Genomic DNA, 25,607 nt, shown 5'->3' on the forward strand with positions numbered 1-25,607 from the left:
AAAAGTGAATATCCCCAAAAATAAACAAAGGCTCAAACAGGCAATAAAGAAAGAAAAATAAAAGCAATCTATCAATTTTTGCCAACAGACTAACCAAAAACAATGATTTACAACACCCTCTGATAGCAATGTTCTAAACAAATTAGTTCTCTCCTGCACTAAAAGCTGAGGTATAAATTATCTTTCTATAAGGCAGTTTTGCAGTTAAGTACCAAAATTTCTATTACACATACCCTCTCATACAATAATCTCAACTCCAGAAATATGCTTAGGGTACTATCAGTGCATGAGGATTTGTGAAAGATGAAATTTGAGAGAAAAAAAAAAAAACAGAACACAAAACTGATTAAGTTACATGCTCAATTAAAATGTAAAAATTAGGAAACCGGGCCGGGCGAGGTGGCTCACGCCTATAATCTCAGCACTTTGGGAGGCCAAGGCAGGCAGATTACGAGGTCAGGAGATAGAGACCATCCTGGCTAACACGGTGAAACCCCATCTTAACTAAAGATACAAAAAATTAGCTGGACGTTGTGGTACGCACCTGTAGTACCAGCTCCTCAGCAGGCTGACGCAGGAGAATCGCTTGAACCTGGGAGGCAGAGGTTGCAGTTAGCCAAGATCACGCCACTGCACTCCAGCCAGGGAGACAGAGCGAGACTGTCTCAAAAACAACAAACAAACAAAATTAGGAAACCATCTGAATAATTACAGAAATAAAGAACATTAAGTAAAATTGTTCAAGAAGAGTGAGAACAAAGGTCACTTTTTAAAATTGTACTTAATGTTGGTCAGGCATGATGGCTCACGCCTGTAATCCCAGCACTTTGGGAGGCCAAGGCGGGCGAATCACCTGAGGTCAGGAGTTCGAGACCAGCCTGAACAACATGGTGAAACCCTATCTCTACTAAAAATACAAAAAAATTAGTCGGGCGTGGTGGCAGGCACCTGTAATCCCAGCTACTCAGAAGGCTGAGGCAGGAGAATCGCTTGAACCAGAGAGGCGGAGGTTGCAGTGAGCCAAGAATGCACCACTGCACTCCAGCCTAGGGGACAAGAGTGAAACTCCATCTCAAAAAAAAAAAAAATTATACTTAATGTTGTACTTTGATTCTTAAGAAGACGAAAGTATAGACAGGAATTAATTCATTCCACAATTTTTGTAGTTTCATTTTTTGTATTTTAAGTTTGTATAGCAAATTAAGTATAGTTGCAAATTCTTTGTCATTTTCTCCACCAATAGATGGAGTTTAATTCTCTTCCTCTTGAATCTGGGCTGACTCTGTCTTCTTAGCCAACAAAATACAGCAGAAGTAATGCTCTATCAGTTCCTAGCCTAGCCTTTAAGAGGACTAGGTTTTTCCACTTTTTGCCTCTTGAAATGCTTGTTCTTAGAGCACTCCTTCTTAGAAGCTACCAGTCATGGCCAGGCCACAGCAAAAGGCCTCATTTAGTACCTCTAGTAAATAGCCCTAGCTGAGCTCCTGGACAGCAGCCAGCATAAACTGCCAGCTATGTAAGTGAGCCATTTGGAAGTAGATAATCTAACCCCCAGTGAGCTGACACCAGATGAAACGAAGATAAACTACCCTCAATGAGTCCTACAAAAATCATAAAATCATGAGTAAATAAATATTACTGTTGTTTTAAGCTGCAAAGTTTTGAAGCCATTTGCCACACAGCAGTTAACAACCAGAACAGCCTCTTATTTACTGCTGTATTTTTAACACATAGAACAGTACCTGGTATTGGACATCTATTTTTAACAAGCGTGCCACCATAAGTATTAAAGTAAAAATGTTATACGTGGCCCGGGCACTCACAGAGCAGTCAAAAGCAGGACATAGACTAATGAGTAAAAAGGTAATTATAATTCACAATAAATATTATAATTCATAATTCATAATATTTATGTATTATGAGTAATACATAAATATTATAGTATAGAGTATTTGGCCCAACAGGAAGAGCACAACACAGACTTGGTAGTATAAAGAAGCTTCCTGGAACACAGTGGCATTTAAGCTAAGACCTCACAAAAGTGAGTAAGATGAAGAGACAGAAAAACTACTCTGTGCCCAAGGCAAGCAAAAACATGAACAGTTCCAAAATCAAAGAATTTCAGTACTTTTTACTTTTTTACAAAATCACACAATATAAGGGAGGCAGAAGAGGGGGTCATGAGGCTGGGTGCAGTGACTCACGCCTGTAATCCCAGCACTTTGGGAGGCCGAGGCAGGCGGATCACGAGGTCAAGAGATTGAGACCATCCTCGCCAACATGGTGAAACCCCATCTCTACTAAAAATACAAAAATTTGCCGGGCATGGTGGCACACGCCTATAGTCCCAGCTACTCTACTCAGGAGGCTGAGGCAGGAGAATTGCTTGAACCCGGGAGGCGGAGGTTGCAGTGAGCTGAGATCATGCCACCGCACTCCAGCCCAGCGACAAAGCAAGACTCTGTCTCAAAAAAAAAAAAAAAAAAAAGGGGGTGTCATGAAACTGGAAATAGGCAATGGAGAATATCGGGTTTTAAGCCACAGAATAAGAGAATCGTGAGAGCTTAAAAAGATTACCTACCTGGCTGCAGGGACACCAGTCAGAAGACCTTACAGAAACAAAGGCAAGAGATGATGGGGACCTGAACTAGAGAAGACATAGTAGGGATGAAGACACAATGGGTTCAAATCCACAGGGTTGAGTTTGATGCCTGTACATGAGGATGTAGAGAATGGAGTAAAATGTGTCTGCCACGTTTCTGGCTTGAATAACTAGGGAGATGGTAGTGCTGAGATTAAAAAAAAAAAATTAATTTAATTAAAAAACACACACTTCTAAAGATTTTTTGTAAGAGAAGAAGGTAAATTCTGTTGCAGACTTACTAAACTGAGTTTCCTGTGAGCCATTAAGAAGTGGAGTTATCCAGTAGGCAATCAGATACACAGATCTGAAAGTTCAGGGAGGAAATCAGGTTGGAGGTCTAAGATAACAGACTCTTCGGGCCAGGCCTAGTGGTTCACACCTGTAATCCCAGCACTTTGGGAGGCCGAGGCAGGCAGATCACTTGAGGTCAGGAGTTAGAAACCAGCCTGGCCAATGTGGTGAAACCCCATCTCTACTAAAAATACAAAAATTAGCTGGGCATGGTGGTGGGCGCCTGTAATCCCAGCTACCCAGGAGGCTGAGGCAGGAGAAGCCCCTGAACCTATGAGGCAGAGATTGCAGTGAGTTAAGGTCACACCACTGCACTCCAGCCTGGGCAACAGAGCGAGACTCCATCTCAAAAAACAAAAAACAAACAAAAAAAGACTCTTCAGAAGCTTTTTCCATCTTGGTGACACTACTCCCACACTATCTACTTTGTAACATTCAACCACTCAGTTACTATTCTATAATTTTCTGGCTGGGCATGGTGGCTCACGCCTGTAATCTCAGCACTTTGGGAGGCCAAGGCGGATGGATCACCTGAGGTCGGGAGTTCAAGAACAGCCTGACCAATAGAGATGGCCACCAGAAGAGATGGCAAAACCCCAACTCTACTAAAAATACAAAAATTTGCAAGGCCTGGTAGCATTCGCCTGTAATTCCAGCTACTCAGGAGGCTGAGACAGAAGAATGGGAGGTTGCAGTAAGATTACACCACTGCACTCCAGCCTGGGTGACAGAGCAAGACTCCGTCTCAAAAAAATAAATAAATAAATAAATAAATAAATAAATAAATAAATAAATAAAATTTAAATATATATATATAATTCTCTGACCGTTTGTCTTTATGAAGTATCTGTCTCTCCTTTCATTAATTCTTCCATATCAGTAGTTTCATGTTATAAGGACACTCAACGTTAATCAATACTTTGCCACACCCTTTGCAAAGTGGAATACATGATTGCCACTGATCATGAAATTTTGTAGTAGTTTTGTGACAAGATGGTGACATTAGGGAAACTGATCAGGACCACCTCCCATACTGGTAGAAAGCATATAGTACTCCTGATCAAAGTAGAATGGAGGTAAGGAGCAATTTTCTGAAAGAAAGGAGACAAGGTATATCTAGAAAATAAACAGGAAGCCAGAAAATCAGTAAGAGGGCAGAATCAATGGAGTCCAGAGAGAGAATCATGAAGCAGAAAGGGGGCCAGAGAAAGAAGAGTTCATATTAGGTGCTTCCCCATTCCTACCTCTCCCATTCTGTCCTATCTTCACTGCATCCAGGTCTATTTATCACTTCCCAATGACTTCTATTAACCTCAGTTCTGACAATTACAAAATGTGGCTTGGGGAACTTTAAGTAGTCCATGGCAGGAACATAGCTTGATGAGTAAACTCACCATAAGGATCTTACCAGAAGAAAATCATGAAATGTGATTTTGCACAGTCTGAGCTCTGTAGTCTGTCAGTTTTCTCTTTTAATTTACACTAAACCACACAGAAAAAATCTTCAAGTTCTAAGGAAATAAAAGTGCAGAGTAATCACTTGGGGGGGGTGGAGCTAGACAGCAATAATTATAAAGGAAGAGAGCTATGTACATTACCAGGAATCTTTTGACATAAAAGTAGAATCACATAATTTCTGAGCTAGAAGGGTCCTTAGAGATCATTTGGTAGAGTGATTTTCCAGATATTTTAAAACCCTTTTGAGAGCTGAGTAGATAAAACACAGGTACCATATCAAAACATTGTATTTCAAGTCAATGAAATTAAGAAAAATCATTCTAGCACAACTTCCATAAGTCAAAATTAATCATGAAAAAACCCTTAAAAAAAATGGCTGGCTCCAGATGGTACGATTATGTACCTGGAAAATCTAAGAGAATTAACTGAAAAGCCATTATAATAAATAACAGATTCAAAAAGCGACTGGTTACACAATAAATATACAAAAGAAGTTAAAAAACTCTTCTATTTACCAGCAATAGTCAGGTTAAGAAAATATATACAGCATTAAAGAAAGAAAATGGGTTCCAGCCTGGGAAACAGTGCAAGACCCTGCCTCAAAAAAAAATGAAAAGTAAAGATGGGCAGATCTTTTGACCCAGCAATTGTATTCACAATAATTTATCCCAAATAATTAATGCATAGGCACAAAGGGATATTAGCTGTAATAATGTCTAGTGTAGCACTATTTGTCATAAAGATTGAAAGAAATCTAAGTATCTAAAGATGGAGGACTACTTATAGTACATTCATACAACAATGTATTTTCTAATACACTACATATAAACCTTTATAAATGTTTTATATACCTACATATATATGTGGAGGGCGGAGGGGGAGAGAAATCCCATTTATAAAAATAAAAAATAAAATACAGTGAGACAGAATAGAAGACCCAATAGCAAAGTTTCTGACATCCACAGAAAAAGAAATCATTCATTAAACAGTATTGAGGAAACTGGCTAATCAAAAGCTTAAATTTTTTTGGACCCTCTACTTCATACTGTACAACTAAACATGTTCTAGAATAACTGCAAAACCAAAAATTGAAAATGAAAGTACGAAAACAGTTGAAAAAATAAAATTAATCACTATATAAACATAAGGTAGGAAAAGCCTATCTACATAAGATACCTAAAGGAAGAACAAGACTTAGCTACATAAAATGTTAAAACCTGTAAGAAGGCAAGAGAAGGGAAGTATAAAGTCAAACCTGAATAAAGCTGTTTAACAAAAATGATAATCCCAATAATGGCAAGTAAAAGGCCTCTCAAATGGCTTTGTTGTAAAGGGTAAACTGGCAAAATCTTTTTGGTAGGCAATTTGGCCATGTATAACACAACTGTTAAAGATGGGCAACCCAGGCGTGGTGGCTCACAAATATAATCCAAACACTTTGGGAGGCCGATGTGGGAGGATAGCTTGAGCCCCGACATTTGAGACCAGCCTGGGCAACATAGAGAGACATGGTCTCTACGACAAAAAAAAAAAAAAAAATTTAATTAGCTGGGCATGGTGGCATGTGCCTGTGGTCTCAGCTACTCAGAAGGCCGAGGTGGAAGGATCACTTGAGCCTAGGAGCTCAAGGACGCAGTGAGCTGTGATCGTGCCACTGCATTCCAGCCTGGGCAACAGAGCAAGACCTTGTCTTAAAAAAAATAATAAAAATGAAAAATAAAGATGAGCAGATCTTTTGACCCAGCAATTCCACCCACAACAATTTCTCCTAAATAAATAAGGCATAGGCACAGAGGGATATTAGCTAGAATAGTGTTCAACATAGCACTATTTATCATGAAGAATGAAACAAATCTAGGTGTCTAAGAACGGAGGACTACTTATGGTACATTCATACAATGAAATAGTATGGGGCCACTAAAAGTTATGTGGAAAACTAATGACATGAGTAATATCATATTAGGTGAAAAACAACTGCAAACAACAAAATAGCTGTATCCATTTCAGTTTTTTTAAAAAGGTATATGAGGCTGGAATGAGGTATAATTGTTATGGGTGGGTCTTTGTTCTTAGAACTCCCAAGATGGTGGCAGCCACTCCCAAGATGGCAGCAAGCCTTTTGTTCTCTGACCTGGGGTTCTTGGCCTCACAGATTCCAAGGAATGGAACCTTGGGCCATACGGTGAGTGTTATAGCTCTATTAGAAGCCATGGGTCACAGAAGAGAACCGTGGAACCCAGAGACTAGTGTTCAGCTCAATTGGGACGAACCCAGGCATTTAGCCATGCAAGAACAATGGCGAGTCTTTAGCCCGATCAGGAGCAGCAATGGGCACCTCGCTGGATCAGGAGCACAGCGGACACCCTGCTGAATCCAGAGGGGTGGAAGTCAGCAGCAGGTGTGCGATGACAGCAAACAGCAGTGGTGGATGGCGAGCGAAAGCTCAGCTCGAGCAGTAACAAACACGGACCAGAAGAGTGTGCAGTGGCAAGATTTAATAGAGTGAAAACAGGGCTCCCATACAAGGGAGGGGACCCAAAGGGGGTTGCCGCTCCCTGCTCTAATGCCTGGGTTTATATCCCAATCATTGTCCCTCCCGCTGTGCTCTCAGGCAATATACGATTTGACTATTTCTTTACCTCCTGCTTTAGCGTAATTTGTATTTTAGTGAGCCCTCTTTACTACCTGATTGGTTGGGTATGAGCTGAGTTACAAGCCCCATGTTTAAAGGCAGATGCAGTCACCTTCCCCAGCTAGGCTTAAGAATTCTTAGTCGGCCTAGGAAATCCAGCTAGTCCTGCCTCTCATAATCATACCACTGCACTCCAGCCTGAGTAACAGAGTGAGACCTTGTCTCTAAAAAACAAAATTTAATAAAATTAAAATTAAAAAGGTAGATCTATAGGTACACACAAACTTGCACACACACATACCACAGGATAAAGAGACTTAAATTAACCCCAATCTTAGAGAAATGAAGGTGGGTGAGGAGGCAGTTTGACCCAAGTCTTCCTAAGTCACCCCATCTATTTATAAAAATGAGCACTCTTACCATTAGACTCTTGTTCCTCATGGAAGTAAAAGGGGTCTAGTTTAATGAACATGCAGTAGACAAACATGGAAATAGTGGCACTACCTTTCCATCTCCTATCAACTCCACGTCTCCAACCTTATTCCCCAAAGATCCACCAGGGATCCAAGGCAATCAATCCACTATCCCATCCCAGGATGGCAAGAGATGTAACGTTAGGAACTCCTCTAGAACTTCTGCCAGGTAGCTGCTGGGACACCTCCAAAGTCTCAATATAAAGTCAAAACACTTCCTGGAGGCCTGGCACAATGGCTCATGCCTGTAATCCCAGCACTCCAGGAAGCCGGGGCGGGTGGATCACCTGAGTCAGGAGTTTGAGACCAGCCTGAACAACATGGTGAAACCCCGTCTCTACTAAAAATATGAAAAAATTAGCTGGGCTTGGTGGCATGCACCTATAGTCCCAGCTACTCAGGAGGCTGAGGCAGGAGAATCACTTGAACCCAGGAGGCGGAGGTTGCAGTGAGTAGAGATCGCGCCACTGCACTCCAGCCTGGGTGACAGAGTGAGACTCTGTCTCAATTTAAAAAAAAGAAAAAAAAAAACACTTCCCACCTGTTGTGGGAAACTCTAAAGGGGTTCATTCTGATCCCCACTTATCAGCAAACAGAATGCATACCTCTGCAGCCGGTTCCTAAGATATGTGCTTATTCCAACTCCATCAGGTGGGAGCCGTTTTTCTCTGATGTATCTTCCCCATGGTGCTTATGTCAGAAGTGGGGGCTTACTTCTCACTGGTCTAGTTATTCTGAAGACTCACAATTAGAAGTGGGAATCTAAGTACTTTTGGTTCAACCTTTTTATCTTACTTAGGGACAAAAAGTTTAGTAACCCTAGAAGATAAAACACTCCTGCTTAACCAACATGTGTTACTCAGCTTTCTAAACTAATACTTGTGGTACAAAACTGACATTCATTTTGCAGTATCTCTCAAGGCAAGACAGCCCTGAAGAGAACCTTAAGAAGTTCCCAACAGTGCAGATAATTATTTTTCATCATTTGTTTTTATAAAATTTCAACAATAGGCATTACTTTCTATAATGGGGGGAGGTGGCTCCTTTTTCTAATGGCAGGCTAACCTAACATACTGTGATTACTGGATCTAATACATGCACTCAGAGCAGAATTTTCTTTAGACATACATACACACTAGTCTTCCATAAAGTATCATAAAATTACATCATTCCATTTTAAAAAGTCAATCACTCTTCTTCATGTAGCCTTCATGACTAGCAAAAAAGTAAAGGTAAACACTCTTAACAAAAAAACTATGATAACATGTAATCATCTGTAATGCCTATTTCAAAACTTTTAAGACTATTTTGTTTCAAAAAAAAAAACCCAGTTAACATCTTTTCTAGGCAACTGAGTTAAGAAAAAGAGTAAATCTGCAATTACTGAATATTTTCCTGGAGTTAGCCACAGAAACCACATGCAACACTGGACAATGACTGAATGACATTATCTTTAGATGTTTTTCATCCAAACTAATGGACATTCAGAAAAAAAGGTGATCCTGTACTAGGCTTCGCAACACTACCCTTGAAAGATTTTAACCAATCCTTTCACACCATCACCAAAGACATGTTTTTTTCGACAGCCCTACTTCCTTGTTTTGAAAGATCTGGGCTGTCAAACTATATTTATTTGCATTTAATTCTCCAAAGGGATAAGAGCATTACTACACCAATTTTGTATTTTCATCCAAAAAGTACAAACTCTGCTTTCTTGGCCCATAGAGCCTTACCCCAAATAAACTGTACAATCTCCAAAAATATAGTCAGTCTTGATTATATAGATATGATCTACCACACTGTAGATTATCCACAGAATATCTATCACTTACGTGATAGCATTAAGGGCTTTAAACACACACACACACATACACACACACACACTCTCTCTCTCTCTCTCTAATTCTCAAAGTTACTATTATTTTCCCCATTTTAAAGATGAGAAAAGTGAGGCACTGCGAGACTAAGTAGCTGACCAGCATGGCATTATAACACATATCATAATCATATAGAATTTGTAAAAATATTAAAATTATTATTAATAGCTGAAAATAGCAATTAGAAGGCTTCCATCATTCGGATGTGCAACAAATGCTTCCCTGGGATAACCGTAAGTAATGACTTGGCCATTCAGCTGTGAGGCCCAGAAAGCATGGCAGAGCTGGTATGTCCATGCAGCCCACAACACAGCATCAGGGTAAAAAATAAAAAAGCCAACAAGTGAGCATGCAGCAAGGGTTTCAACTCTATCCTAATACTCCAAAAGAACAAGAGAGAATTTGGGACAGTCTTAACCTCTGATGATAATCTCTGAGCCTCTTTTTATCCCTCAATTTATATAATGTTTAATGTTACTAAATCATTGCACAGGAATTATTTTTAAATGTTTACCTAACATTTGTAGAATGATAAACATTTTCCTAAACACAGGTTTTTGAGAAAGCATTTACACTGAGATTTGTTGTTACACTGACATCCTTCCCAAACTCACCATTATTCTAGTAATAATTGATGCTACTAGAAGCAGCCCACAGGCCCTCTCCGTCAAATGATCTCCCTCCCCTCTCCCAGCTCTTCCACTGCTGACCATCCCACCACCCCGACCTCACATTTCTCAAGTTCTGGTACACACACTGTACACACTGCCATTCCAATGATCTACCCATGTTGAGAGAAATGTCTCAGGATCAGGTGGACTAGCACCACTTCTCAGACTGCTGCTGCTAACAGGACAAAGCTTTCAGTGGTCTGAGACAAAAAGGGGGTTAAGAGAAGGGATTATATATTCATTTTTAAATGAAACACAAATTATTCAACTTAAAAGATCATCTTTTATTCCGGAGTTGTCCTTCTTACTTTTTCAGTGTTAAAATGTGATAATGACCAATGCTTCATTTTCTGTATCGTCCTCATTGGCCAAATAAAAAGTCAGAAACCCAGTCAATCCCTAAACCTAAAGGTTAGGATAACAAACACTAAATCTACTACGCATACATGTAGGGTGGAGGACAAGCCCAGGCAGTAAATAAAGGAATAAAAAACTTTCAGAGGAAGTAGATACTTTTACATTTAACAGTGACTACTGGTCCAGTGAACAAGTGCAAGCAAAACGAAACTGCAAATTTCAGTATCTCACTCAGAAAAGATTACAAGCACTGAGGCGGATGACAAATTTGACTTTTAAAATGAAAGCAGGCCAGGCGCGGCCTGGCGTGATCCTGATGGATCACGTCTGTAATCCCAGCACTTTGGGAGGCTGAGGCAGGTGGATTACTTGAGGTCAGCAGTTCGAGACCAGCCTGGCCAATATGGTGAAACCCCATCTCTACTAAAAATACAAAAATTAGCCGGGCATGGCGGTGGGCGCCTGTAATCCCAGCTCCTGAGGAGGCTGAGGCAGGAGAATCGCTTGAATCTGGGAGGCGGAGATTGCGGTGAGCTGAGATCGCACCATTATACTCCAGCCTGGACAAGAGCGAAACTCCTTTTCAAAAAAACAAAAAACAAAAAAAAAAGGTAGGCCGAGCACAGTGGCTCACACCTGTAATTCCAGCACCTTGGGAGGCCGAGGTGGACACAACACTTGAGGTCAGGAGGTCGATACCAGCCTGGCCAACATGGTGAAACTCCTCCGTCTCTACTAAAAAAGAACATACAAAATAAAATTAGTCGGGAGTGGTGGCGGGCGGCTATAATCCCGGCTACCTGGGAGGCTGAGGCAGGAGAAGTGTTTGAAACCATGAGGGAGAGGTGGCAGTGAGCCGAGATCGCGCCACTGCACCACTGCACTCCAGCCTGGGCGACAGAGCGAGAGTCCGTCTCAAAAAAAAGAAAGTCAAGTTCCGTAAAGCACTTACAACAGTGTCCAGCACTCAGTAAGCGCTTCAGAAGTACTGTCATAAATATCAAAGGACTGGAATGAAAATTATAAAAATTATGGTACTAAAAACTTCCACAAAGTTATTTAGAAGTACAACCTCTGCTCAGTTGGAGTATAAATAAAAAGAAAAAAATTAAAAGTACAACCATTTCTCCATAAAGTGTATGAAGTTATGTGTGACATTTCTAAACTTTTTAATTTACGTGTGAAAAAATTACATTAGAAAAAACCTGAATCCAGTTAGAACACCCACTGTACGACTCTCAATTGTTTGCAAATTTGCTTCCAAAACTCAGGAATGCACTACTCAACTGAGGCCGCATTTGAGAGCACACACTCAATACTTCCGCCAATAAAAGAAATTTTCATCTCAGCTGTACACTCAGAGACCAGGATTCCTCGCCTATATGCTGATAAAACCCAATGACGCATAGCTGAGCAAGTCTTTCACCTAACAGCACACCACGCTTCTAATGGAAAATTCATAGACCAGGTGATGCAGTCACCATACAGCATACAGACACAATATTTGCACTCTTCCTATCCCCTCCCCTGGAATCCAGACTCAGCCTGCTCACTCTGAAAGCTTTCTCAGTTCATCCTGCCATTTGCCCCTTCTCCCAAGCCACCTCTACACCCGGGGGTGAGTTATTAAAAAGAACGTGTTTATTGATAAATACATCACTTTATTTCTTTGCACACAAGTTATCCACTTCCTTGCTACTCAAAGATAGTCCCTTGTCCAGCTGCACGTTATCAGAAATGTACAATATCAAAATGCACCATAGGCCTACTGAACCAGAAAATGCATTTTTAATAAGAGCCCCAAGTGATTCCCACCCACATTAAGGTTTGAGTGTTCTGTGATACTGCAGATAGCTGTAAAAATTAAAAATGCTCAAGTTTACAAATGAATTCAGAGATATGGTATGAAAAGTACCAAGACACGGAATCAGAAAAGCCCAAAGAAAAAAACCAATATATAAACGAATTTCTTTGCCACCGATAGCAAAGGCTTATTTTTCAACAATACCTATTTATTGCTTCCTGCTTTAAGTATTTTGTGCAAGAGCACAACACTTATAAAGGTTTACAAAAGAATTACCGGGTCTAGAAATTCCAGGCAACCTGGTCCAAACGTGTGAAACCTGCATGTTAAAATCTTAGGATTTTGTCCAATTCAGAGTTGACAAATGAACTCTTTCCAGAAAGTTATTATTCGAAAAAAATCTACAGGATGTTAACTTTAAACACAGATTATAATTCCTATAACTAAAACGAGTAACTAGTATCGAACAAATTCTAGGTCACTTGTAGAATCGAATCTTGTAGTGAAGGTCTGTGTGTTTTTCCAGGAAAAGTCGGGGTGGGGAGCGGGATTTGCCCTCCCTGCGAAATTTTTTTTTTTTTTTTTTTTTTTTTTTTTTTGCTCTTATCCTGAAAGACCTCAGTTTCTTACGTGTGAATAAACTTAAGTCGTACTAAATCCAGGTCACGGTTCCCTTCCTCAAAAGTGAAGTCAAGGCTTCTCTCTTCTAAAGACTATTTTTTAAGGTTTGAGGATTCAGGGCCCGTTTCGCTTCCGGCTAGGGAAGGAAGCGTGCTTCCCGGGGCCCAAATGAACATGGAAATTTACTAAGTAGGAAGTTGAGCACTAGTCCAGCCGCCAGGCCCTGCCTTTACTGCAGCTGGCCTTCCAGTCTAGACCCCGACCTCCTGGGGCAGGAAAAGCAGGCAGACTGCAAGCAGCCACCCCGCCCAGCTCGCCCTGCCCGCCCTGCCCGCCAGGGAGCTGAAGGGTCCACCCCTCCCGCCATCCACCCCCGACGCCGACTCCGAGGCGCACAAACGGGGGGCGGTGCGGCAACCCGTCCGCCGTGGCGGCGGCACCCTCAGGCCCTCCCGTGAGAAGGCGGCGGCGGCTGCGGCTGCAGCAGCGGCGCGAAGGGAGGCGAAACCTGTCCTGAGGCTGAGTGGGAGGCCGGGGCGGGAACGACTGCATGTGGGGCTGCACTGGAGGAAGGCGGAGGCGTTCAGAGGGCTTGGGCTTTTTCACGATCATCATCATTATTATTTTATTTTACCTGTGGCGCAGAAGGGCTCCCCAGCTCCTATTCCCTGAATCCTCCTCCTCCTCCTCCCCTCCTCTTTCTCTCTCTCTCCCTCAGTCTGCAGGGCGCTCGCGGAAGCGGCCGGGCCCGGCCCGACCTGAAAGAGAACAGGGCGGGAGGGGGTGGCGGCGGTGACCAGCGGCCACGTGACCACGCTCGCGCCGTAACGGCGGCCGCCTCCCGCCGCGCGCCCTCCCCGCGCTCCACCTCTAATAACCTCGCAGCCCGCGCGCCTGGGAAGCTCGTGCGCAGGCGCCCGCCCGGGACCTGAAGTCTGCGCGCGAGCGCAACGCGCTCGCTCTCGGGTGCGGGTTTCTGGGGCCCGCGAGGCGCGAGAAGCGAGTAAGTGGGGAGTGAGCCGCGGGCAGAGCTCTCCTTGGCTAAGCCGGCAGGCTGCTGAGCGCATGCGCCTGAGGGCTTTTACCCCTCCCTTCTCTCCCTGCTTCCAACCGGCGCGCGGCTGGAGGCTGGGAACCAGCTCCTGGGTCTTAGTCAGAGGTTCACATCCACCAACTGTCTTCCCAGGGTTGGACTGAGAAGGGGAGCAGAGGGTCCCGGGGACTCTCCTGAGATCCTGGCTCTCCTGCCAAGGAATTTACATTTCCTTGTCACAGGTAAATGGCCTTCCATGCCACATTTTTCTGTAGCTGAGTAGGCTTCTAACTCAACTCATCTGTCACTTTCTCCGTGAAACTTAACCCTGCCTACTTTAGAGGAGTCACTAGCACTTTGTGCAGACCTACCTTGTAGTACAACCCATAGAAAAATAAAGGTTAGGAGTTATTTTTTCACAAGCCCACAATACTAGACTGTGGTTTCTATCTTTATCTCATAAACTTGGATAGGGTCTTCAGTGTTGTAGTATCTCCCTAAACGTCTGATGACTATCAGAACACAGGTAATGTCTAAAACTTTTATCGTTGCCCTTGGTCTCTGCATAATCATGATTTAAGATCCCCTTTAACCCAAGCACGTGGGAAGGTGGTGTTTGTTTCCCCAATATGAAAGCCTTTAAATCATAATGTTAATTAGAGTGGAAAATGCTTCACTTAGTAAAAGAGATTTATGGTATTTTATTAGCTTTTCTTCACAAAGAGCTCCAACGAATATTGATACTGTTTAGTCCAGAAAAGGAAACCAAGTCAGAGAAAGGTCATATTTCTGAAGGTTATCTAGCTTCAGAGGAAGATGCCTGTGTGGGAGACCTTTGTGGACAAACACCCCACTTCACACAGGGATCCCTCTTTTTCTGTTGCCCCTCTTTCTGTTGCAGAAACTGAACAGGTTATGTTAGTGCCTGTGGCCAGATTTAGTCCGGCCAGATTTATTTATTTATCAAATAAATAAAATGTAAAAACTCCCTAATTGGGAGTTCTGGCTAGACCAGTCATCGTCACTGTTAGACTGGTGAATACTGAGATGATAGTCAAGAAATGGGGCTAGCAACAAAATGACAGAAAATCCTGGGATGAATGTATATGAAGAAATAGGATTAACAGGGGCTTCTGAGAAACTAGGAAAATGACAACCCTCAAGATTCCATTCTCATATGTTTACAAAGTTGTTGGACTCTTTTCTGCATTTACCACTGTGTACACCCACAGAGTGATCCCACCTCATAGTTTCAGCTACCACATAGGTTATGCTAATGGCATCCCATTCTAAATATTCAGCCCAAGATTCAGACCTTGTGGTAGACTATTTTCTTATGGCCCACAATTAACTGTGCCTCCCAGTATTCATGCCCATGTATAGTCCTCTGCCCTTGAGTCTGGGCCGGACCTGTCACCTGCCTTAAACAATCAAATATGGCAAAAATTACTCTCTGTCACTTCTAGGCCTAGGCCTTAAAAGACTTTGCAGGGCCAGGCGCGGTGGCTCACGCCTGTAATCCCAGCACTTTGGGAGGCCAAGGCGGGTGGATCACGAGGTCAGGAGATTGAGACCATCCTGGCTAACACAGTGAAACCCCGTCTCTACTAAAAATACAAAAAATTAGCCAGGCATGGTGGCACACGCCTGTAGTCCCAGCTACTCGGGAGGCTCAGGCAGGAGAATGGCATGAACCTGGGAGGTGGAGGTTGCAGTGAGCCGAGATCGCGCCACTGCACTCCAGCCTGGGCGACAGAGTGAGACTCCGTCTCAAAAAAAAAAAAAAAAAAAAAAAAAGGCTTTGCAGTGACAACTTTGAACTTTACCAGAGACTCATGGGAAACAGAAATAGTTAAGAAATCCCACCATCTTTTTGTGTTCTGCGAAACAGTTTACCACAAAGACCAATCCTTCTCCATATTACTTAAATGAGACTCATTGTCCAGTTTCTCTGATAAAACTAGTAGATGACCTGTGACAAGACCAAACACATACCTTTCCTTTTTTCCCGAACCTGTGGGGAAGGTCAGTCACCTTTCAACTTCCTATTTGTCTCATGAATGATTAGCTAGGATTAGAACTACTTTTTCCCCCTTGAAATTAGGTAGCGATAAACATTTCATAGCTGAGAATTCTCTGATTACAAAAATAATCCCAACTGTAATCATCTCATCTATAACCTGTCTATGCCTCCCTGTAAAAGTATAAAGCAACCAGGCATAGTGGTGCACACCTGTACTCCCACCTACTCAGGAGATTGAGGTGGGAAAATTGTTTGAGCCCAGGAGTTTGAGAGCAGCCTAGACAACAGCAAAACCATGCTCTAAAATAGTAATAAAAGTATAGGGCAAAACCACCCTGCTGAGACACTCTGATCTTCAAATCTGGAGTACTCTCCCTAATGTAATTGCCTGAATGAAATCTATTTCCTCACCTGTTTAGTTTTTAACTTTGACAGCAGCTATCATTTTTGCCCTTTGTGGGAAGCACCATGTAAGATATCCAACTACTCTGAAACTACCACACTGTGAAGAGTCTAACCAAGCCACCTGGAGAGACCAAATGGAAGAAAACTAAGGCCCCTGGCCAACAGCCCTAGCTGTGCTCCTACTGGCCAGTCAGCACCAGCCTGCCAGGCATGTGACTGAGACAGTCTTGGAAGTGGATTTTCCAGCCCTACTCAAGCTGCCGCAGCTGACACCACATGGAACAGAGATGAGCTTTTTTCCCCAGTGCCCAAATAGCAGAATTGTGGAAAACTAAATAAAACAGTTGTATTAAGCCACTAAGTTTTGCTATAGTTTATTAGATATCATTAAATAACCAGAACAGACCTATTTATATCATTAAATAACCAGAACAGAACAGAGCTAGCAGGCATCTCTAGCTGCCTGCTAGAGATGTATCCCAGGTGGTCTCACAGGTACTTCAAACTCAATATACTTGAGTTGAGTTTTTCAAATACCCTTCAAACCTGACCTGTGTCCTTTCCCCCACCGCTCCCCCTCCCCCGCCACCCGCTGGTTGTGCATTTATTCCCCTAGTTCCCGAAGCAGAAAACCTGGGCGTGTCCCTTTACTCCTTATCCTGCAATATTCAGTCACCAAGTAATGAGCTTTCTTCTCCAGTCCCCCAAACACTTCTCACCTCAGATCCTCATCATCTCTATCCTGAACTACTGAGGATTAATCAAGTTCTTCCACATTGCAAAGAAAAGTCACTCAGGCATCCAGACTACCTTAGGGGTTTATTATCAGGCAAGAAGTAAGGAGATGTTGGAAAACAGCCCAGTCATCTCCCATGACCTGCATTCTGATGGTTCCCAGACTGGGAAGCCCAGGTGGCATCGTAAAGAGCCACAGCAATGACCCCATCCTTTAGGCTACAACAATAGCTGTAAGGATCCAGCTTCTCTCAGGCTTCTCACGTTCTTACTCCCCAAGAGACAATCTGAGGGACCCAATGGTCCTCAGTCAATACAGAGCACCCCGACAAGGCAGAGAGTGGCCTGCAATGTAATCTAGGAAAAAGAAACAAAAGTAATCAAGCTGATTATTAATAACTCCTTAAAATACAAACTTTGTATAAAAATTCATTTTCAGTTTTGTTAGCTATAATAGAATTTGAGTTTAAGGCAGAAAAATTAAATTTGAACTAACTTCAGCATTAAAAAAATAATTGTGGGGCTGGGCACGGTGGCTCACGCCTGTAATCCTGGCACTTTGGGAGGCCGAGGCGGGTGGATCGTGAGGTCGGGAGATCGAGACCACCCTGGCTAACACAGTGAAACCCTGTCTCCACTAAAAATACAAAAAAATTAGCCGGGCATAGTGGCGGGCAGGCGCTGAGTAGTCCCAGCTACTCGGGAGGCTGAGGCAGGAGAATGGCATGAACCCGAGAGGTGGAGCTTGCAGTGAGCTGCGATCGCGCCACTGCACTCCAGCCTGGGTGACAGAGCAAGACTCCATCTCAAAATAAATAAATAAATAAATAAATAAATAAATAAATAAATAAATAAATAAAATAAAAATAAATTGTGACACTTGGTTTTGCAGCAGCTTGTGTGCTAGTTGATTCTCTGCTTCGACATCTATGTGCATTCTCTGTCTTGGGACATGGCGGAAAATGAAGCAGAAAATAACACAAATGTTCTTAAAGTATCTTGGCAAGGATCAGCAATCTCCCAGGCCTCTGGCCATATGGACACTCAGCCTGGGACTACTCTGGTCAGGTCACCATCCACATCCCTTCTCCTGGCTCTTTTCTCCTCCACTCCATTCAACTCACCCAGGTAAACTGGCCATCATTAGATCCTGAAATTGCTATGGTGGCATAGACTGACATGATAATAAGATGTACAGCCTACAGTATGGGATTGTCCAGTGGGAAGTGAAAGGGTTGTGGTAAGCATGGGCTATGCGTGGAGCTGGCGTGCTACCCTCTGCGTCATCCATGGAAATGCCCGACTCAGATCTCCTGCTGCAAGAACATAGTTGACTTTCGGCCTCAGCAGCTGCCCCACTGGATCCACTACCAAGTTCATGCTGAGGCCACACTTCTCCTGGGCTACTCCCACTCAATGATTGATTGCAGCAGGGGTATTAGTGAAGGCCAAAGGAGGAATCCTCTAACAGGCGGCTTTGGCTCAAGGATTCCCCAGTGGCATGGCCAAAACTTTCTTAGAAGTGTGCCACAGTCTAAAACTCTTCTTAACAACTCTTCTATCCTTTCCCCTTAGCTTTCCCAGGTTACAGACCTGCATTGTGGTCTGAAGTCTTCACCTCTGCCCACACACACACAGTCCAGCTCCTGCTTTTTTCCCTTTATTGGTGTTCTCTCAATAAAGCTTTTGTACACCAAAAGCTTTGATGTAAATGAAAAGGAAGTCCCAGAATGGGGTTGTGTTTCAGTTCATTTTGTAAGTCCCATTGTGGTATTTGCTTCTCAGAGGACCTGAACTGAAACACAACCCCATTCTAGGACTTCCTTTTTCATCCTCAGACTATAGCTACAGGTCACAGTTATTAGTAATATCAAGACATCTAAATTCTTTTCATTCTTTTGGGTTTTGGGTTTTGAAGAACGTTTCATCTCCTAGAGCCATCTATTAAAATGCAGCTAACCCTAGGTAGAGATAACAACAAGCTAAAGCATTTCACTGTTAAGAAAATAAGAAAGGTCAGGCACAGTGGCTCACGCCTGTAATCCCAGCACTTTGGGAAGCTGAGATGGGCGGGTTGCATGAGCTCAGGAGTCCAAGACCAGCCTGCGCAACATGGCAAAACCCTGTCTCTACAAAACACACACAAAAAACTAGCTGGGCATGGTGGCACACACCTGAAGTCCCAGCTACTCGGGAGACTGAGGTGGGAGGATCACTTGAGCCCAGCAGGTCCACGCTGCAGTGAGACCTTGTCTCAAAAAAAATTAATTAAAAAAAAAAGAAAGATTGTTTGAGTTATTTTGACTGTAAAAATGATTAATATTGTGATAGATATTGTGAGGCTAACAATAAAAGTTTTGTGGGGTAATATAGCCATTTTGATACCCCACACACCATTCTGTGTTTCTTTTTTGTTTCGAGACGGAGTTTTGCTCTTTTTGCCCAGGCTGGAGTGCAATGGCACGATCTCGGCTCACTGCAACCTCCACCTCCCGGGTTCAAGCAGTTCTCCTGCGTCAGCCTCCCATATAGCTGGGATTACAGGCGCCTGCCACCACACCCAGCTAATTTTTGGTATTTTTAGTAGAGACGGGGTTTCACCATGTTGGCCAGGATGGTCTTGATTTCTTGACCTCGTGATCCACCCACCTCAGCCTCCCAAACTGCTGGGATTACAGGCATGAGCCACCGCACCCGGCCATACCATTCTGTGTTTCTGGAGCAGATACTTTCAGAGTTATTTGTCTAGCTCATAACAAGAACTATCATCCCAGCACTTTGGGAGGCCGAGGCGGGCGGCTCACCTGAGGTCCGGAGTTCGAGACCAGCCTGACCAACATGGAGAAACCCCGTCTCTACTAAAAATACAAAATTAGCCAGGCCTGGTGGCGCATGCCATGCCTGTAATCCCAGCTACTCAGGAGGCTGAGGCAGGAGAATCGCTTGAACCCGAGAGGCGAAGGTTGCGGTGAGCCAAGATAGCACCATTGCACTCCAGCCTGGGCAACAAGAGTGAAACTCTGTCTCAAAAAAAAAAAAAACAAAACAAAAAATCACTATCCCTCAATCAATTCTCTTCAATAGCCTACAACAAACTGAGACCAATCAGCTTCTCTTCTGAAATAATTGAGAATTGGGATTATAGGGGAACTAGTCAGTCTTTACGTGTGGCTGGACCTGTAACAACCCAACAGAGTAGACCATTTCATAAGTCAACCAGGAGAAGAGAAACCACTTCAACTATTTACAACAGTTGAAATCTAATACAGGGAATGAGTTAACAGGTGATGGAAGAGCCATTCCTGCTACCTGGAACACAGAGTGGTGACTCAGTTTCCAATGTGCAGAGCAGCAAATATGCAATGGGGGAGATTTTCCAGAGATGAGCAACAGCGGGAGGGAACTCAACTACCCCTCAGCTGACAAGACACAGGAAGAGATCATGTTAATGGGGCCCCAGGGCTGAGGTCATCCTGTGGTACATACAGAGTGGTGTTATGCAGAGAGAACTACTTAGGGCATCTTTCTTCAGGACGTGACTGTATGCATAGCAGAGACCTGCAAGGGGCACCTCCTCTGCTTACCCTCCCACCAACAACCACAAAGAGTAGGAGAGAGTCTGTTTCCTAAAGAAGGGTCATGGCTATTTGGCAGAGTAGGGAGAGATACTTGGCAGACAAAACAATATTTGTTTACTCCATTCCTTGTGTTAGTTACCCAGCACATATATATATAATTCTTCTCATCCATAATTTCAAAACTCTTTCACCTAATAAACTAACCTTGTAAGTAAAGAGTATGAGGTGCTCAACCAATTGATCGGTGATATTAGGGAGTGGCTGTAAAGTCATTTTAAATCTCATCCTAGTCATAGAAAATGAAAGTGAAATTATTCTTCAGAAAGTCTGCCCTCAAAATGCTAAAACCAGAAATTGATTTGTATGTAGTGTCTGCATACCTGTGTATACCTCCTCCTCCTTTCCAAATCTATTTTTCTCTTCTTCCCTACACTTCCATACACAAGTTTCGTGCCCTACACTGCCTCTCTTTCTCTATTCTTGCTACCGGGAACACAGATATAGTAATGACTCAGATTCCAATGTGCAGAGCCCAGCAGAGCAACCAGATTGCAGGAAACTGCAACCCTGTATTGCTTGGTAAAGTACTGCCTATCCAACCCAGACTGCCTCACCACACATTTAAATTAGAGAGAAATAAACTTCTACCTTATTTAAGCCACTGAATTTTTTCTGTCTTGCTTTAAATCTGCATACTCTACCTAATACAATATATAAGGTATTATATACATACATATATATATATGTATGTATGGTATTGTATTCTGTTAACTAAGTTGATAGGCAGAGAATCTCATGAAAGCCTATCTAGATCAATTTAAAAATCATAAATAAATTAATTCATTTGCCCTTAAAGGATATGATGTCAACATTTATGGATACCTGAGAAATGTCAAATGCATTGATATTACAAGGCTCATGTTTGCACCGTTATGCTTTTGATTAACACCAGTGCAACTGTGCTCAAAGTTGTAAAGATCATGGTGTAGTCAGAAACATTAGGAGGGAATATAAACTAAGAAGTTAAGTGCATAGACTCAGGAGTAGAATTGTCCAAGTTCAAATCCTAGCTCCCTTACTTGTTAATGATGTAACCTAAAGTGAGTTAATTAAGTTACTTAACCTCTGTGGTTCCAGTTTCATCTGTAAGATAGAGATAATAATAGTCCCTAACTTGTTAGGTTGTTGTGAGCATTAAGAGCATTAAATGAGATAATCTCCTGTTAGGTATTTAGCACAAAGTAACCATTCAATTTATATATCTATCAAAGTAACCATTCAATTTATGTATCTATATATAAAATAATTATGTATGTATAGTGCAATAATAATTATAATAGATTATTATTGATAAATTATTTGTTAATAATTCTTACTAATAACAATTAATAAGTATTATCTCTGAGTCTTCATCAGAAAAAGCAGTATGCAGGAAGAGCAGCTTATTCTACATATAACGATAATTATTGAAATTCAATGTTTGCACATACAAAATAGCAAATTCTGGACTTTACTTTGGATATCAAAAAGACAAAGGTATTTTTGCTATACTGCCCAAATGTCTCCAATGATATGCCCACTAGTATGCCTAAATAGCACAGCAGTAAAACTAATGTCTTAATTTTTGTTCTGAAAGCACCTTATTTCAAAACATTATCCTTCCTCATTGCTGGGAGATTATCAGTGTTGATTTTCAACAGTTTTGTGAAAGGATAATGGAGTCGTGATCACAATTAAGTAGGTAAATTCATTTCCTTGAATCATATGTTCTCTGTGATAGCATTTATTTCCATTGGATTACTTATTCTTGGTCTGGTGTGCACAGCTGTTTCCCTAATAAACATTTTTCAACGTGATTTTATAGTGTTTCTTATGCCAGATGAGACTCCTACATTTTTTCCAGGTACAGGCTTAAAATGTTGTGCCAAAAAAACCTTAAATAAGCAACACGGGCTGGGAGCGGTGGCTCATGCCTGTAATCCCAGCACTTTGGGAGGCCAAGACAGGCAGACCACAAGGTCAAGAAATCAAGACCATCCTGGCCAACATGGTGAAACCCCGTCTCTACTAAAAATACAAAAATTAACTGGGCATGGTGGTGCATACCTGTAATCCCAGCTATTGGGGAGGCTGAGGCAGGAGAATCGCTTGAACCTGGGAGGCGGAGGTTGCAGTGAGCTGAGATCATGCCATTGCACTCCAGCCTGGCGACAGAGAAAGACTCCATCTCAAAAAAAAAAAAAAAAAAAGCAACTGGCTTACACCATTTAGTTCCATATCCCTGTTAGAGTGTTTGCCCCAATATGTTATGAGCAGCTGCTTAAATGCTTAAATGTCTGACATTCCATAGACTATGAGCCCCTCAAGGGCAAACAGTATTTCTTATTTGTCTCTGAACCCTCAGTGTTTTAAGAAGTGTGTTGCATTTGGTAGGTATTCAATAAATGTTTGAAATGAAGAGAAGTAAATAGGTACAGTGGCTCATGCCCATAATCCCAGCACTTTGGGAGGTCGAGGCAGGCAGATCACCTGAGGTCAGGAGTTCAAGGCCAGCCTAGCTAACATGGTGAAACCCGTGTCTACTAAAAATACAAAAATTAGCCATGTGTGGTGGTGGGCGCCTGTAATTCCAGCTACTCAGGAAGCTGAGGCACAAGAATCACTTAAACCTGAGAGGCGGAGGTTGTAGTGAGCCGAGATCATGCCACTGCACTCCAGCCTGGGCAACAGAGTGAGACATGTCTCAAAAAAAAAAAAAAAAAAAGTAAATATGTATCATATTATGGAAATACAGTTGCTTGTTCAAGTTGCTATAGTTGAACACATCATTTATATATTGTAGCTGCTTAAAACAACATGCATTTAAAAAACTCACAGTTTCTGTAGGTCAAGAGTCTGCACATGGCTTAACAAGGTTCTTTGCTTCAGGATCTCCCCATGTGTTTGCAATCAAGTTGCTGCTGAGGCTGCAGTCTATCTCATGTGTTCACTGGGGAAAATATCTGCTTCCAAGCTCACATGATTCTTGGCAGAATTCAGTTCCTTGCCAGTTGTAGGATTGAGGACCTCAGTTTCTTGCTGGCTGTCAGATGGAGGCTGCCCTCAGTTTCTTGCCATGTGGGCCTCACCACATAGCAGCTTGCTTAATCAAAACCAGCAAGAGAAAGCGAGTTTCCTAACAAGGCAGATGTTACATCTTACATACTATAATCATAGAAGTGACATCTCACTTACCATACAACATACTATTTGTTAGAAGGAAGACACAGGTCCCTTCCACCCTCAAGGGAGGGTATTACATGAGGATGTGTACCAGGAGGCAGAAATAATTAAAGGCTATCCTAAAGTCTGTCCACTGTAGACATTAGTACACATAAATAAGATATGAATATGTGGTCCACTCAAATGAAGAAACTTGGTTAGGGTCACATGCTAATTCATGAGAATGCTCAAATGCTTGCTCACATATGTTAGGGCTTCACAACATGATATAAGAGGAAGAGAGTCTATTCATCAAAGTACTTACAATCTGAATGGCTAAGTCACAACTCATCCACAGAAATAGTTAAAACTCTGAATCTCCAGCCAGTTTTGTTAGGCTGAATGCCCACCTTGAAATCCTTTAAAAAGATGACTGAAATAAGAGCATTAAAGATACGTAACATCTCTCTGCTAACCTGGAGAATTTACAGCAAAAATGTCTCAATTGGTCCTTGGCATGTTCCACTTGATTCCGTCCATTTGAATAGATAGCCAAAAGCACTAAACATGCACACAGGAAGACAAATGCATGAGAACCAACAACGGGAAATATATTAATTAGCTATTGTTGCAACAATGCTGCAAAACAACCCCAATATCTCAATGACTTGCAAAAACAAACATTTATCTTTCTTGCTTAAGGATTACAGGTTGGCTGTGTTTCATATGATCTCACTTGAGCCTGACTGGGCCAAAGTGGGCTAGGCTGGACTCCAGGCTTTGGGTTGGGTTCAGGTCTGTTCCACATGTATTCTTCATTCTGGGACTAGAAGCTACACAGGGCATGTTCATGTTCTGCTCATGGCAAATGAGTGAAGTACAAAGGGGCAAGCAGAAACATTCTAGGTCTCTTAAGGCTTTGGCTCAAAATTGACATACTATCACTTCTGCCCACATTCTGTTATCTTAAGCAAGTCACATGGCCAAACCGAATATCAATATGATGTGGTAATATATCTGCTTACTTTAGAGGGAAGCAATGCAAAGTCCCATGACAGAGGACATGGTGAATAAAATTCCACTGTAGGGAGAGATTGAAGAATGTGGAAAATGAACAAAGCCAAGCAAGCACAGGTAGCCAGCTGTGCTGGTTGATCAAGCTTGTCAAGTTGCCTGTGACATCACAATGAGATCCCTGACTGCCACTTTGAAAGAACAAGCCACAATATCATGTAACTGACAACTCAAGCCATACACTGGTACAGCTTCATGCTACCTTGGTATGCAATCCTCTATAAAATACAAAATCTACTTTATAGTAATATAAGTAAGGTAAAGATTTTGTAAGCACAGGGCCTTAAATAGTATCATTCCCATGGCAAATATAACATAGCCTTTTGTGCCCATATACTGCAAAGACAGAAGTCCTAACTATAAACTGTAACGGGAAATCTTGCATACTCAGGTATGAGGGTGGTGAAAGGGTTACGAGTTCAGTTAGAAAAAAATTACTTTGGAAAAGTTATCTTGTGGACAAAGCCTCAAGTTTAACATATAGCATAATACAACTGAATATTAATTAGTAACTGGAAAAAGTAATTTTGTTTCATTTTAAAAGGCTACACTGTTGTAATCCAAATAAAAAGAAACACATTTACGTATTTTCTTAGATATAATATGGACAATGCTAATATTTTATTCCTGTGTTTGTGTTTCAACTTTCAATAGTTTTCTTTAACTGATGGTTGTTTGTTGGGATCTATTTCCTCACAAATGAGTTTGCCTCATGAGCCTGACAAACTGA

General features: G+C 42.1%; 1 protein-coding gene and 1 long non-coding RNA gene across 25 annotated transcripts in view; one reads left to right on the top strand and one right to left on the bottom strand.

The window, feature by feature from the left end:
• TBC1D5 (TBC1 domain family member 5) overlaps positions 1-24,981 on the bottom strand; it is a 595,437-nt gene extending 570,456 nt beyond the window's left edge. For 7 of the 24 annotated variants that reach the window (XM_055109553.2, XM_034955938.3, XM_063602218.1 and 4 more), the window contains exon 1: positions 13,463-13,652. The gene's annotated coding sequence lies outside the window, so the exon portion shown is untranslated. Of the gene's footprint in view, positions 1-544; positions 593-4,329; positions 4,447-13,462; positions 13,837-23,477; positions 23,745-24,279; positions 24,365-24,828 lie in introns of those variants that run through there. The other 17 variants (XM_055109552.2, XM_008951654.5, XM_055109548.1 and 14 more) reach the window with 11 other exon arrangements.
• On the top strand, positions 13,970-16,645 carry LOC130541316 (uncharacterized). Its single transcript, XR_008955358.2, has 2 exons — positions 13,970-14,103; positions 16,320-16,645. It is a non-coding gene; the product is annotated as an uncharacterized LOC130541316 (long non-coding RNA).
• Positions 24,982-25,607: the final 626 nt, after the last annotated feature.

Source organism: Pan paniscus, chromosome 2 (genome assembly GCF_029289425.2).
Source record: "Pan paniscus chromosome 2, NHGRI_mPanPan1-v2.0_pri, whole genome shotgun sequence".
In the NCBI taxonomy this organism is placed as follows: Eukaryota; Metazoa; Chordata; class Mammalia; order Primates; family Hominidae; genus Pan; species Pan paniscus.